Consider the following 14,835-nt stretch of genomic DNA (forward strand, 5'->3'; position numbering starts at 1 on the left):
TGTCTTCCTGTCCTTCCAAGTGCAGCTGAGCACGTCCAAACCACAGATGAATTAGAGCACAGGTGGTGGGTGGGGGTGGCTCGAGCTAAAACCGGACCAAGGCAGAGAGGGAAATGTTTTGTCACCCTGCAGAGGGACACAGGTCATGAGGTAATGCAGACTGTCCTGTGCAGGAAGCAGCAGCTATCTCTTCTAGACAGGCAAAGTGACACCCACCTCTCTTCAGCATATGTGTGTATACACCCACCCCTTCCTTAGAGGTTATGTGGTCATCACAGCTCAACTGTCTTTACAAGCTCGTGAGGGCCAGGCCCAGTCTTTGCCGTCAAGGAGGTGGTGCCAGCAATCAGCTATGGGTGTGCTTATGTGTTCAACAAGTATGCTGGCTTAGAATAAAATGGTGATCAGCACGGGGCCCCTGCTGCCTACCTCACCTGCTGGGACACATGGATGAGTGAACAGGTGCAAAGATCATGAAAGGCACGATGCATCCCCTGCTCCAAGGAGGGGGCCCTGGCTCCTGTTCTTAGCAGGCAGGAAATGTTTCCTGGAGGAAGTGACTTTTTTCAAGTTGGAACCCAGAGGCCAATGCACCAGTTAGGAATGTTATCAGCTGCAAGGAATAACTAGCATAAACAAATGTGGGGATGTTTGCTCACATAGGAAGTCAGGTGGCAGGCGGTTTCAGGTATTCATGAGCTCAACAATACCTGTAAGGAACCAAGCTCTTACTCTGCTTCCCCTCCGTCCTCTCAGGAGGGCTTGTCATCTTATGTTGCATAGTCTCATAGAAGGTTGTGGCGGCACCGTACCTCATGTCAATTGCCAAGCAGAAAGAAGTCATCCTGGAAGCAAAATTTTCCCCAAAAAATGTCCTTGGCCAGAAAATGGGTCACATGGCCACCTCTAACTGTAAATTTGGGAAAACAACAAGGGAGAAGGGGCAGGCCGCAGACCAGGATTTTTCCCTTGGTGCTGCGCACCTACTGTTTCCAGTAATGTTTTTGTAAGGAAGGAAGAAATAGAGATTGACTACTGGGGACTACTGGGAGTGTCTGGCACAGGCGGGCTAGGACTTGAGGGGAAGATGTTTCAGTCAGGGTACAGTGTGTGCAAAGACCCAGAGCTAAGAGCATAGCCCATTCGTGGAACTGAACGTCCTTTGTCATGCCTAGAGCGTAGAAGGGGTGAAGTGGGACCAGGGAGATCAGCAAGTCATAAGGAATTTGGATTTCAGCCATGACATCCTATTTTCCCAGACAGACCAAAGCCTTCCCATGTCCTTTCTGGCACATTTTAGCCACAGACCCACTTGGAAGATCAGCAGTGGTCTCAGCCCATTCTCATAACCCTTCTCAGAGGAATCTTTTCAGTGATGACCTGGCCAGGGAGAGGGGTGCGTGGGGCACTGAGTTAAGGCAGTGTTAGTCAAGACGCCTCCAGGGCTGGGCTGTGGCTATGGCAGCTTCTCCAGCCCCTCCTCTGTGAACAGGTTGAGGGGTTCATTGGGCAGGAAAGGCTCACTGGAGGAGCCTCAGGGCCCAGAGAGAATGAAAAGCTGGAAGGAGCCACTTCACTCCTCTTCCTGCGGTTTGCTGGGAATATGGAGCAGTTAGTCACCACCCCCACGCCTCCTACTGCTCAGCCAACTGCTGCCTGTGAGACTACAGCAGGCAGAGGTGAAGTGGAACAGACATCCTCGTGTGTAAAGCAGCAATTGTACCTCTAAAAAGAGGTGTAACCACCAGTCATTGCCTTTGGCAGTTCAGTCACCAGAACCCTCCCACCGCCCCACCCGCCTACCCCCACCCCAGTGGCTGTGGCCTCTCAGCAGCTGCCTAGGGCAGGTGCAGCCAGGCCCCACCTTCTGGCCACTCTGGCTTCCCTGGAGCCCCAGAGGAGGTGGCAGCAAGTGCGTGGGAGCCTGTGGCTGAGTCTGGGCCTGCCCTGAGGTGGAGCCCCAGTAAAGCAGGGTTTGCCCTTCTACTTCCTCGTCCTCCTTCCCTACCCCTCATCCTTGTCCTAGCGCATCTGGTTCATCTGCCCCCTTGCTGGAAGTCATCAGCGCTTCTCACCATTGGGATTGGGAATTGTGGGGATGTCTGACCCCAGTACTGTGGAATGAGCACGGAAGGGGAGTCACCTTCCTGAGTAACTGCTCTGCCACTTACTAGCTTTGTAATCCTGGCAAGTCATTTCCCCTTTCTGGGCTTCAGCTTCCTCCTCTTTGGTAAAACGAGGGTAAAAATATGCCCCCCATTGCTGTTCCGTGAACTCTCGTGAGATTCCGATTATTGTAAAAAGAACAAACCTCACAAATGAAGGCAACAGGCCAGGGTTTGGTGTCAGACAGACTAGAAGTCGTGAAACTTCTCTGAGCCTCAGCTTCCTCATGTCTTGAATGCGTTGCCCTGAGGGTTAAGGAGATCAGTGAAACCAGGTGCCCAGCACAGCGGGGTGCGCCATGGGTATTCCTCCCTGCCCCCCTCTTCCAGCACGGCGTTCCCTGTTCCAAGAACTGGGTGAAAAAGCAGGATTGAGGACACTTGGGAAACTTGTTAACAAGACATTCTCTGCTCTCCCTGAAGATTCTGATTCAGGATTTAGGGTAGAGTGTGTGGGGCGTGCGTGGTGGGGAGACAGACAGCTGGATCTTTAACAAGCTCCCAGGTTAACTCAGCCAGTGCTGGAACATCAGGCAGGGACAGGCAGCCCTCCAGGAGGTAGGGGTTGGGCAGAGCTTGGGGTTCTGTCAGAGACGCCAATATCCTCACCCCGTACCTGTGGCGCAGTGGGCAGCCATTAGTAGGTAAGCAGAGCTGGAAAGAGCCCTTACGTAATTGGACTCTCTTTCCCTAGTCCCTGACTTCCTCCGGAGTCCCTCCAAGCCTGTTCTGTAACATGGGCCACCTACCTTGGAACCACCTGGGTGCTCGTTAAAAATTCATTTCCTGGGCCTCACCACCAGCACTGCTGGATGGAAATCTCTCGAAGCAGAATCTGAGAAACTGCTTTTTTTAAAACCATCCTTTTTAACAATTTCTCCAACTGAATCTGATGTGGAGAAAGGATTTGAACCCCTAATTCTGGGACACTAGACAGGAACTTGGGTAAATAAAGTGATTTTCATTTACCGAGTTCCTATTATGTAGCAAGTGTCATGCTAGGTATAACATAGGGAATATGTTTTGCAGTTACCAACCCAGGAACGTGAGGCTCAGAGATGCTCAGGGGAGGGCTCGAGCTGAAGACCAGAGGTGATGCCCAAACCCTGGTCTAGTGGATTCTTAGAGTTGGTATTTGAGAACGTCCACCTATGCCATGGCCCAGATTGCTTTCCTCTGTGGCCTAACACCTCTGCTTCCTGCTAAGTGAATCAGTTATTTTGGTGAGGGTGCGGTGGGGGTGGAGGTGGAGATAAGGAGTAACTTGCAGCACAGAACACACAAGGTTGGAGATTCGAGTGCAGTCCTTGGCTTTTGGCAGAACTGTGGTCCTTTGTCGTGGTCAGACAACGGGCCTCCTCAGAGCAAGGAAGTGTCGCCTCCCTCAGACTGGGGGCTCATGAGGGCGAGGATGGCTGCACCTCCCCCTCAGATGGGAGTGGCTTCAGAAGGCAGAATTTTCTTTTTCCCAACAGACTGGGCATCCTTGGAGGCAGGGCTGAGTCCTCCTTGGTTGGGGGCACTTGTGGGCAGGCTATGTCACACCCATTGGACTGTGGCTTCCCGTGGGCAAGACGGGCTGTGTGTCCTCTCAGACAGGGGTATCTTCTGAAAGCGGCTTTGGGTCTTTTCCATCAGTTTGGAGCTCACTGGAGTTGGGGCTGTGCCCATTGAAGCTTGGGCTCCTGAGGACAGGGCTGGGACCTTCCCTAGGTCAGGGCCCATCTCCCTCTCAGACAAGAGAGCCGGTTCCTCCCTCCTCTGCCTCCTCCTTCGTCCCAGGGGGGCTCCACATCGGATGGGACCAGCCTGGTGGTGTTGGCTGAGCTGATGTGCAGAGAGAGACTCCTTGGCTGGATGTGAGTATTCTCAGTGACCTTAAGGTTGGGGCCCTGCCCACGGAGCTGGCTTCCCGGCCTTATGCCCTGCCCATCCAGCAGAGCCAACAGGCGGGCCTGCCCTAACGTCTTTATCCTGCTGAGTGGGGATTGGAGATTGGAACGTAGAGGAAAGTGAGTCACACACCTAGGTCTGGGCCTACCTTCTGTCTCCTTCCCGTTGCTGGCTTCCTGAGTTTCCTGAGAAGCCGTCAGGAAATATGCTCTCAGCAGCCCCCACCTCCCCCTCAGCTTCTTTGTCACCTCCTAGACCACTATCCCTGCTGTTTCTCAGGTAAGAGGCTGGTGGCCTGGGTGAGAGGGTCAGGTTTGCCTGCTTTGTCTAGCTGCCCCACAGAATCCTTGAGGCTGGTCAGGCTCTGGAGGGGTCTGAAGAGCTAGGTTATGTCTGACTTCCCTCCCATCAGCACCTGCTCATGGACACACAGTCCCCCTTTGTCACTCACAGACACAGCACACATCCTTTCACCCCCCGTAGATATTTAACACACACAGTCACCACAGACGTAGCATTCATCACATGCGTCACACAAAACACACCCTCATCACCTACAGACACAGTTCATGGCCCTTCACAAACGTGCAACCCACAATGGAGCCTTGACATCCACTGATACAACCCATGACCCCTCGCTACACACAATACAAAACTGTCACAACTGACACCATCCCCTCATGTGATACATATCGTTACCCACACTCACTCACCGCAAACAAACCTACTCCACATAGACACACAAACATCCCCCCTACACACACACACACACACACACACACACACACACACACACACGCACATAGAGATCAATGCAACCACCTGTAGATATCACAGAGATTCCCCTCACCCCAAAACAGGTCCCCAAGATCCCTGGGTGCTACTACGCAGCTGGGGCAGAGGCAGGGTCAGGGTCTGGGGCCCAGTCAGCAACACCATCCCCACTTCTCACCCCGCCTCGGGCCCTGCACTGAGGGGCAGTCAGGAGCAGAGCCAGGGGTCTGGCCACATCATGCAGCGTGATAGGGGGGACTCCTGTGCTTCTTCCTATGCCCTGGGACTCAGCACAAGCTGATAACAAAAAAGCCAGCTAGCATTTGTCACATGCCTGCTGTGGGTCAGACATCATGCTCAAGGCTTTTATAAGCATTATCTTATTTAGTTATGTGATATCTTTATGAAGTAGATACTGTTAGCTTCATTGTACAGCTATGTTTCAATATAGGCTCCGAGAGGTTAAGAAACATGCCCAATACGCCATAGCTGGGAGGCAGCAGTGGGATTTAGACATAGGTAAGTCTGGCACCAGAGTCCACTATTTTCTATTTATTTAAATTAAAAAAAATTTTTTTTTAAGAGGTAGCAAATGAGAAAATTAAAAGTTCAGTAGATATAAAAGAATACACAGTGAAAAGACTCCCTCCTATCCTTATTCTCCAACCACCCTATTTGGCTCTGGAGAGGAAACCGGGCTTGGACTTCTCTTTTAACAACTGCTACAGGGCATTCTAGCCTAAGGGTTCCAAGAGCAGCGCCCAGAGCCTGGGGGCTTTCCCACGCCCTCCTCCTGCCCAGGCACACAGCCAGTTGCCTCTGTCTGCCAGTTGAGGAGTGGGGCCCCAAGCTCTCTGGCTCCTTCCTAGCTGCCAGGCACTGTCCTTCACAGACCTAGTCCTGTCGTGAGGTTGGTGGTGCTATCCTCACCTTACAGATGAAGAAGCCGCGGCTCAGGTGGCCCAGTTGTTAAGTGGCACAGTTGGGGGATTCAAACTCCCAGAGTTTGAGGGAGGATGAGTAAATGAGAAAGAGAGAGAGAGAGTCAGAGGGACAAACTGAGGTAGTGATGTTGAGGAAGAAGAGAGGATTCAGGGCTGCCAAGCGCCAGGGCTGGCCGGCCCAGAGAGGGGTCTCAGAAGGAACTCACTGCCCAAGTGACTTTTGGGCTCTTAGGGGGTCTCTGGTTTTGTAGTAATCCCCCTCACCAATGACAACAGAGAGAGATCCATTCCGTTCGTTTGCATTATTTGACTATTTTTGTGTTTATACCATCCTACCTTAATTACTGTAACTTTATAGTAAATCTTGATATATGTTTCTTGACTTCTCATTCTCCAAATTATCTTAGCTAATCTCAGGCTCATGTTATATATATATAAATATTACAAATACCTATGTACCCGCTGCTGAGTTAAATAGACTATTACAGCTAGAATAGAAGGCTCCTGTGTACCTCACTAATCCTGCCCCCTCCCTTTCTCCCCAGAGGTAATCGTATCCTGATTTGTCTTTATATATTGATGCGTATACACTGTATCCACCAACAGTAATAATGTTTTAGTTTTAAGAAATAGTATCAGGCTATATTTATCCTTCTGCAACTTGCTTTTTAAGTTTAGCATTATGTTTATTGTCCATGTATTATACGTAGCTCTGTTCATTTTAGCATATGTTTTGCAAGATTATACTGTAAACATACAAACGTATTTCCAAAGAAATGTGTTACAAGGAAATACAAATATTTTCGGAGTGTACCTAGGAAGGATGTGCACTTTTTCAACTTCTTTATGAAATTAATTTAGAAAATTATGGTGCCATCTGTACTCTCTTTTTAGTAGTATAGTAAGAGTTTCCATTGTTCTACATCCTTCCCAATACTTGTTGGCAGACTTCAATTTTTTTCCAATCCAGTGGTTGGTTGTTTTAATTTGAACTCCTGATTTCCTGAAGTGTTAATCATAATTTATGTTTCCTAGCCTTCAGGCTTTTTCTTCTGTGAATTGTTGACTGTTTCCTAGACCCATTTTTCTTTTTCTTCATTTTTTTTTGTGAGGAAGATTAGCCCTGAGCCAACATCTGATGCCAATCCTCCTCTTGTTTTTTTTTTTGCTGAGGAAGATTGGCCCTGGGCTAACATCCGTGCCCATCTTCCTCTACTTTATATGGGATGCCACCACAGCACGGCTTGATAAGCAGTGTGTCGGTGCGCGCCCGGGATCCGAACCTGAGAACCCCAGGCCACCGAAGCAGAGCGGGCGCACTTAACTGCTATGCCATCGGGCTGGCCCCCTAGACCCATTTTTCTATTGGGCTTGTCTTTAAGTTATTGATTTGTAGGAACTTATATTATGCCTGAAGATTCTTTGATAGATGTGTTGCAAATATCTTCTCCTGGTCTATGACTTTTCTCTTCACTCTTTTTATAGTATCTTTTGGTGTACACAGTTTTAAACTTTATGTGGTCAGATTTATGCAGCTTTTCTTTGTTGTTCATAATTTCTATGTCTTAATTTAAGAAAATTTCCCCTGCTTTTAGATCATTAAGATATTCTCCTCTATTTTCTTCCAAAAATTTTGTATTTTGCTTTACATAGTTAGGTTTTTATGCCAGTTGGAATTTAATTGTGGGTATGGAGTGAAGTAGGGATCTAATTTTATTATTTTTCCCTAATGGATAGCTGATGACTTGCACCAATACCTATTCTTCTCTTATCGATCTGTCATGGCATCTCTGTCATATGTATCAAGTTTCATATATGTGCTTTCTTTTTCTAAGATCTCTATTCTGTTCCTTTGGACTATTTGCTTATCCCTTTGTTAATACCATCCTGTCTTATTACTGTAACTTTAAGATTTGGTATATGATGGGGAAAATATTATCATATGTCCTTATTGTTCAGATGTCCTTGTTGTTCTTCAAAAATTTCTTGGCTAGTCTTGGCTCTTTGCTTTTCATTTGGAATTCTAGGATCAGCCTGTAAAGTTTCTTGAGCTCTATTGGGATTTTTTTTTCAAGTGCTTTACATATGTTATTTCTTTTCTTTTTCCAACTTTACTGAGGTATAATTGACAAATAAAATTGTAAGATATTTAAGGTGTGCATCATGGTGATTTGATATATATATACATTGTGAAAGGATTCCCACCGTCTAGTTAATTAACATCTATTGGGATTTTGATTGGACTAGCCCTGAATTTATAGATTAAATTAGGAAGAACTTACATCTTATGATATTGACAGTCTCATGCATGAATATTTGACATCTATCCATTAAACTAGTTCTTGTTTAAGTATTTTTCAATGATTTTGTAATTTCCTCCATCAAGATCTTGCACATCTTTGGCCAAAAACAATTATTTGCCAAGAAAGTTTTCTTGCTATTATAAATTGTATCTTCTTAAAAATGACATTTTCTGTTTATTGCTTGTTTATAGGAACATAACTGATTTTTATATATTGATTTTATATCCAGAAATTTTTTTGAAGTCTTCTGTGGATTCTAATAATTTGTCCATAGAACTGCTTTAATTTTTTCTATGTAAACAATCATATTGCCTGTGAAAATGACAGTTTTGCTTTTCCTTTCCAATCTTTGTAACATTTTTTTTTTAATCTCATATTCTTCACAACAGAGTGAGGTACTTATGATTATTCCCAGTTTGCAGATTAGGAAAGTGAGCCTCGAAGAGGTAAATTAGCTTTTCCAAGTTCACACAGAGAGTTGGCAGCAGTCAAGATTTGAATTCAAATCTTTTGAATTCTAAAACTCATGCTGTTTTCCCTGTGGTGTTCTTCCCCCTACATTATCTCCATTTACAGATGAGAAAAGAACTGCTCACAGGAGTGAAGTGTCCACACCACTTTGAGTAAACGGCAGTTTGAGAGCAGAAAAAGGTTAACAAAGCCTTCGTAACAGTTGTGCAGGACTGAACTAGGGTTTAGGATGTCTGGGTCCTAACTCCAGTTCTGCTGCCTACCAGCTGTGTTACCTTGCATAAGGCACCTCCTCTCTCTAACCTCATTCACTCATTCAATAAACTTTATCGAGGAGCAACGTGCCAGGCAGTGTTCCAGATAACGGGGTACAGTGATAAATAAACAAATCTTTGCTCTCAAGGAAATTATTGTTTAGTTGGGGACAGAGATAATGAGCAAAGTCAAGAAGTAAAGTATATGGTATGTTAGATATGATAAGTGCTGTGGAGAAAAATAAAGCAGGGTAGGGGCCTAGGGCATGTTAGGGGGTGGCTACAACTTATTAGGGTTATCAGGAAAATCCTCACTGAGAAAGTGGCATCTGAATAAAGACCTGAACTGTGGGTGTCTGGGGAAGAGTGTTCCAGGCAGAGAGAACAGCAGGTGCACGAGGCTGAGGCAGGGGCGCAGCTGGTGTGTTGAGGGAGAGCAGGAAGGCCAGTGTGGGGAGAGCAAGAAGCAGGAGTTGAGGTCAGGTCTTTAGGGCCCTGTGGGCATTTTTAATGCACTTTGGTTTTTCCTCTAAGTGGGACGGAAGCCACTAGAGGGTTTTGAGCAGCAGAATGATGTGATCTGACTGCTGTTTAATAGGCTGAACTGAACTGCTGTGTTGAGAACAGACTAAAGGGAAGCACAAGGGTAGAGGCAGGGAGACCAGGGAGGGGGCCGCATCCAGGTGAGAGATGATGGTGGCTTGGACCGGGGCCATAGCAGTGGAGATGGTGAAAAGTGGTCAGGTTTTGGATCTATCTATCTGTCTATCATCTATCATCATTTAAAGTTTAAAGTAAACTTATTTACTATAAAATTTAAAGTAAGTTTATTTGATGAAGGAACCTTTAAAATATAAACCCAAACATAGGGCAATTCTTTAAAAAAGCCATCTCTTGTTTTCCTGATGGTAAGATCCCAGAAAGATTTTTTAGGCCAGCTTGAATACATAAACTCTTTGGAATGTGGATGATGTAGTCCAGAGTTTCTCAACCTCAGCTCTATCAACATTTTGAGCCAAATAAATTTTTGTTCTGTGCATTGTAGGATGTTTAGCAGCATTGCTGGCCTCTCCCCACTAGATGCCAGCAGCACCCCTGTCCCTTCCTCCCCTGCCAGTTGTGACAACCAAAAATGTGTCCAGATATTCATAAATATAGCCCCTGTTGAGAACCACTGATATAGTCAAATGCCTACTTGTAATATTGAATGTATTCTTTTAGTTACTCACATACTTAAATATTTTGGGCAATAATTTATTATTTTATAAATCATGCTTTTTTACACTCTCAAATTTCAGGAAACAAATTTATTCAAACCGTTTATGTGTATCGTTGATGTCAGCTCCTTCATTGCTGCTGTTCTTGCCCGTCATTTAACAGAGTTTCCAGGTTACATTGGTTTCTCTTCCGTCTACACTGTATGAGATTCAGCACCCAGCATCCTAAGACGATGCTATCGCAGGAAAATTACATCCCAAGACACAATTATCCATTATGTAACATTGGGACAGTTTTTTCTTTTCACTGTTGTTCTCTAAAATCCAAACAAGTGCTACATTACCTTAAAAAACAAACAACAAAAAACCCTTTCTTGTTATAAAAAATTGAAAACACATACAAGAGTGCACTTAATGATATAATGGATCCCCGTGTACCATCAGCCAGATTCAACAATTATCAATCCATTTTTTCAATTGAAGTGTGTCCCATATTATTTTGAAGCAAATCCCGAAAATATAATTTCATCCATAAATATTTTATATATATCTCTAAAAGATAAGAATTCTTTTTAACATGACCGTGAAACCATTGACCTAACAATTAACATTAATTCTTTAATATAATTGAATATCTGATAAGTGTACAGATTTCTGATGGTCTTATACATTTCTTTCTTTTCTTATAGTTTGAATCAGGATCTCAACAAGGCTCACACGTAGCAATTGGTTGCTATGTCTCTTAATTCTCATTTAATTTATAGATTCTCCCATCATCTTTTTTTCTCTCTTATAATTTATTTGTTGAAGAAACCAGGTTGTTTGTGCACTCATTACTGTCTGCATTTGCTGAGTGTATCCCGAGGATCAGTTCCTCTTCTATATTTCCTATAAACTTGTGGTTGAACTTGCTGGTTCTGTGTCTATTTCCTTGGCAATACTATTTGGGTGTGTACAAACACAACTTTATTAGGGAAATTTTCAAACAAGCACACAAAGAAAAGGAAGAGTATAATAAATCCCTATATACCTGTATTAGTTTCCCATAGCTCCTGTAACAAATGACCGCAAACTTGGTGGCTTAAAACAAACACACGTTTATTCCCTTACAGTCCTGAACGCCAAAAGTCTGAAATCAGTATCAGTGGGCAAGGAGTCAGCAGGGCTGTGCTCCCTCCAGGGGCTCTAGGGCGGAATCTGTTCCTTGCCTCTTTCAGCTTCTGGTGGCTGCTGGCATTCCTGGCTTGTGGCCATGTCACTCTGCCTCTGTGGCCACATTGCCTTCTCCTCTTCTGTCTGTAATCAAATTTCTGTTGGCTTCTCTCTTATATGGATACTTGTGATCACATTAAGGCTCACTTGGATAATCCAAGATAATCTCCCCATCTCAAGAGCATTAATTTAATCACAGCTGCAAAATCTTTGCTATATAAGGTAACATTTACAGGTTCCAGAGATTAGGACCTGATATCTTTGAAGGCCATTATTCAGCCTACTACAATATCCATTCCCTAGATTCAATTTTTTTTTTAAATTTTTGAGGAAGATTGGCCATAAGCTAACATCTGTTGCCAATCTTCTTTTTCTTTTTTATCCCCAAAGCCCCAGTATATAGTTGTATATGCTAGTTGTAGGTCCTTCTAGTTCTTCTATGTGGGACACTGCCTCAGCGTGGCTTGACGAGCAGTGAGTAGGTCCACGCCCAGGATCCAAACCGGCAAACCCCAGGCCATGGGAGCGGAATGCGTGAACTTAACTGCTACGCCGCTGGGCTGGCCCTAGATTCAATATTTTACCAGACTCTTCCTTCCTTCCTTCCTTTTCCTTCCTTTCTTCTCCTCCCCACTTTCCTTCTTATTTACTGTAATATTTTAAAGCAATTCCCTGTAATTTCATCTCTAAATATTTTCATATATATGGACTTTTTCTTATATAACCACACCACCATTATCAGTTAATAAAATTAACAATAGTTCCTCAGAATCATCTAAAATCCTGTCCATATTAAATTCTCCCTGATTTTCTCAAATACGTTTGTCCTAGATATCTTCTGTTTTCCCATCCAGATCCACGTTTCACCCTTCTCCACCCAACTCTGTGCCCCTGGAGGCTGGTCTGTATGGACCACGTTCGTTAAGCATCTCTCTTGCTTCTGGAAGGGGTCATCCAATAGGAGGCACTGGTAAGACATCAGAGGGCGGAAGAGGAGAGAAATTTGGGTATTTATTTCCTGGTTGGCTCTCTGCCAGGTCATTTGAGGATTAGCTTCAGCTGCCTACCCCAGGTCACAGCTCCTGTCAGGCAGCCCTCTCCAAACAGCTACCCTCTTTGGGTTCCAGTAACTACTCTGTCTCCTCAGCCCTTCAGATGATAAGGGTGCCCCACTCTTGGCAGCCCTGGAGAACTACACTATCCCTTTTGGTTCTCTAGTGCTGCTTGCACCTCTTTACGTGGCCCCTTTGTCCTCAGATTGCCCACTTTGAGTGTGCCGTCTCTCTCCAGGTCCCTAACTGATACGTATGTCTTTTTACAGTTGATTTGATTGATCCAGGTTCCAAACAAGATCCACAGGTTGCATTTGATTTTTATGTCTCTTTAGTTTCTTTTAATCTAGAACAGACTCCTCCTCATTTTCTCCCCATGCGGCTGTCTTGAAGGAACTGGATCAGTTGTCCTGCAGAATGTCCTTGTCCCACATTCTGGATTTGTCTGATTGCTTTCTTGCAAGGTCCTTTCATTTGTTCCTCTGTCTCCTGTGTTTCCTACAAGTTGAAGGTTAGATCTAAAGGCTTGATTAAATTCAAATTTGGATATATTTTAAAGTAGATCTGACAGGGGCCGCCCGGTGGCGCAGCGGTCAAGTGTGTGCGCTCCGCTGCGGCGGCCTGGGGTTCGCAGGTTCGGATCCTGGGCGCACACCGACGCACTGCTTGTCAGGCCGTGCTGTGGCAGCATGCCATATAAATTGGAGGAAGATGGGCATGGATGTTAGCCCAGGGCCAATCTTCCTCAAGAAAAAAGGGGAGGATTGGCATCGGATGTTAGCTCGGGGCTAGTCCTCCTCACAAAAAAAAAAAAGTAGAACTGACAGAATTTGCTAACAGAATGAATGTGGGTGTGAGAGAAAGGAGGAGTCAACCTCAGTTTCCTCATTTGTAAAATGTTGATATAATTTCTGCCTACCTATCCTGCTTATCGGTAATCTCAAAACAGGTAGCAAAATGCGGCTCCTACAGGAACACTGGTACTGAAACAGGGACTGTTGAAAAACAGGCTGAGCTGCATAGCCCTGGATTTGAGCCAGGTGTACTGGAGTCTGCGGGAAAATGGGGGCTGGTGGATCCTGGAGGTCCCTCCAGGTTTGATGTCCCTGCTGGAGTGTGGTAGTTGGAGGACAGCTGAGGAGGTGAAGCCAATTTTGGGAAAGAGGATCTGGGTTGGTGAGCAGAGCTAGGGCCTTGGCTTTCTGGTGGACAGTTTGCAAGAAGGTTAAACGCAACGAACAGACCACGTTCTCTTGTGTCTCAGGGCACTCGAGGCCCAAAATGCCTCTAAGGGAGATGAGGAGGGATCACCAAACTGGGCCTTTTCAAAGTCCTGAACAGGAGGCCTGGGCTGCATCCTGGGATTCGAAGACAGTGTGTGTGGCAGGTGAGCGTGGAGCAGTGTTTGTGAATGAGCAAGAGGAAGGAGGTGACTCTGGGTAGATGTGAGTAATGGGGTGACAGATTTGGGCACCTGAGTACACGAGTGTGCATGTGAATGGAGGAATGTAATTGTGAGGAGGTGTCTTTGCATGATAGTATGTATTGAGTGTACATGGGCGTGTGAGGGTTATATGCCTAAGTGGTTCGAGTGTGTCTGCCTGTGTGGGATGGGGGTCGGGGAGAGGGGCAGATTGTTGGCTCTAGTTCTTCAGGGCTGAGGCATAGGTTAGAGATCCATTTTTGGCTTTGACAAAGGACAGCAGTGGGGCCCCAATCAGCAGGAGGAGGCTAGCCCAGACACCCACAGTGGAGCTGAGGCTGGACCCTGCTTGGGGAGGCAGGAGCCTATACTCCAGGTTCTGCTTTGCACCTGCCTCGCTGGGAGACCCTGGTCCTGTCTTGACTTGTCTCCGTCTCTGTGTAGGAGGGTGTGGGATTGGCTAATATCCAACTTGCTTCCTTAGACAGTGTCCACTACAGTGCCCGGTACGTGGCAGTGCTCAATAAGTATTTATTGGTTGAATGAATGTGTGGGCAAATGGACTGGAAACTGAGGCAGGGAGCTCGGGCCCATCCCTTACTTGTGTACACACAATGCCTCCACCCAACTGACTTTCACACACACACACACACACTCACACACACAAACTCACCTGTGTTTACTCCCTCAGTTGCCCACACCTATTCACCCTCACTTATTCCCACTAACTCCCGTGCTGCCACACGCCTGCTCAGGGTCTTGTGACGCCCTCTCCTCCCCCAGCCCCAGAGCACTCTGTCCCCACGGGTTCCTTGGGCTCTGTGCTTCTTCGTTACCAGGGATGCCCAGCCGCTGACCACAGCAGCTCTTTTGAGCTCCTCCCTTCGCATCCTTTTTATATTCTAGCCGTCGCTCCCTTTCCTCCTTCTCCCTCTTCTTTCATTTTTTCTCTCACTCCCGTAGATACACAGACACATACTTGCACACACACGCATGCACAGGCACACGCTTGCTGTCTGTCGCCTCTTTCTCTTTTAACTCCCTTGATTTTTGTCCTTATATCTCCTCCTCCCTTTCCTGCTCTCTCTTTGCTTACATCTGTCTGTCTTTCTCCATATACCTTTCTC

Source organism: Ceratotherium simum, chromosome 22 (assembly GCF_057802395.1).
Source record: "Ceratotherium simum simum isolate JZ-2026a chromosome 22, ASM5780239v1, whole genome shotgun sequence".
NCBI classification, from domain to species: domain Eukaryota; kingdom Metazoa; phylum Chordata; class Mammalia; order Perissodactyla; family Rhinocerotidae; genus Ceratotherium; species Ceratotherium simum.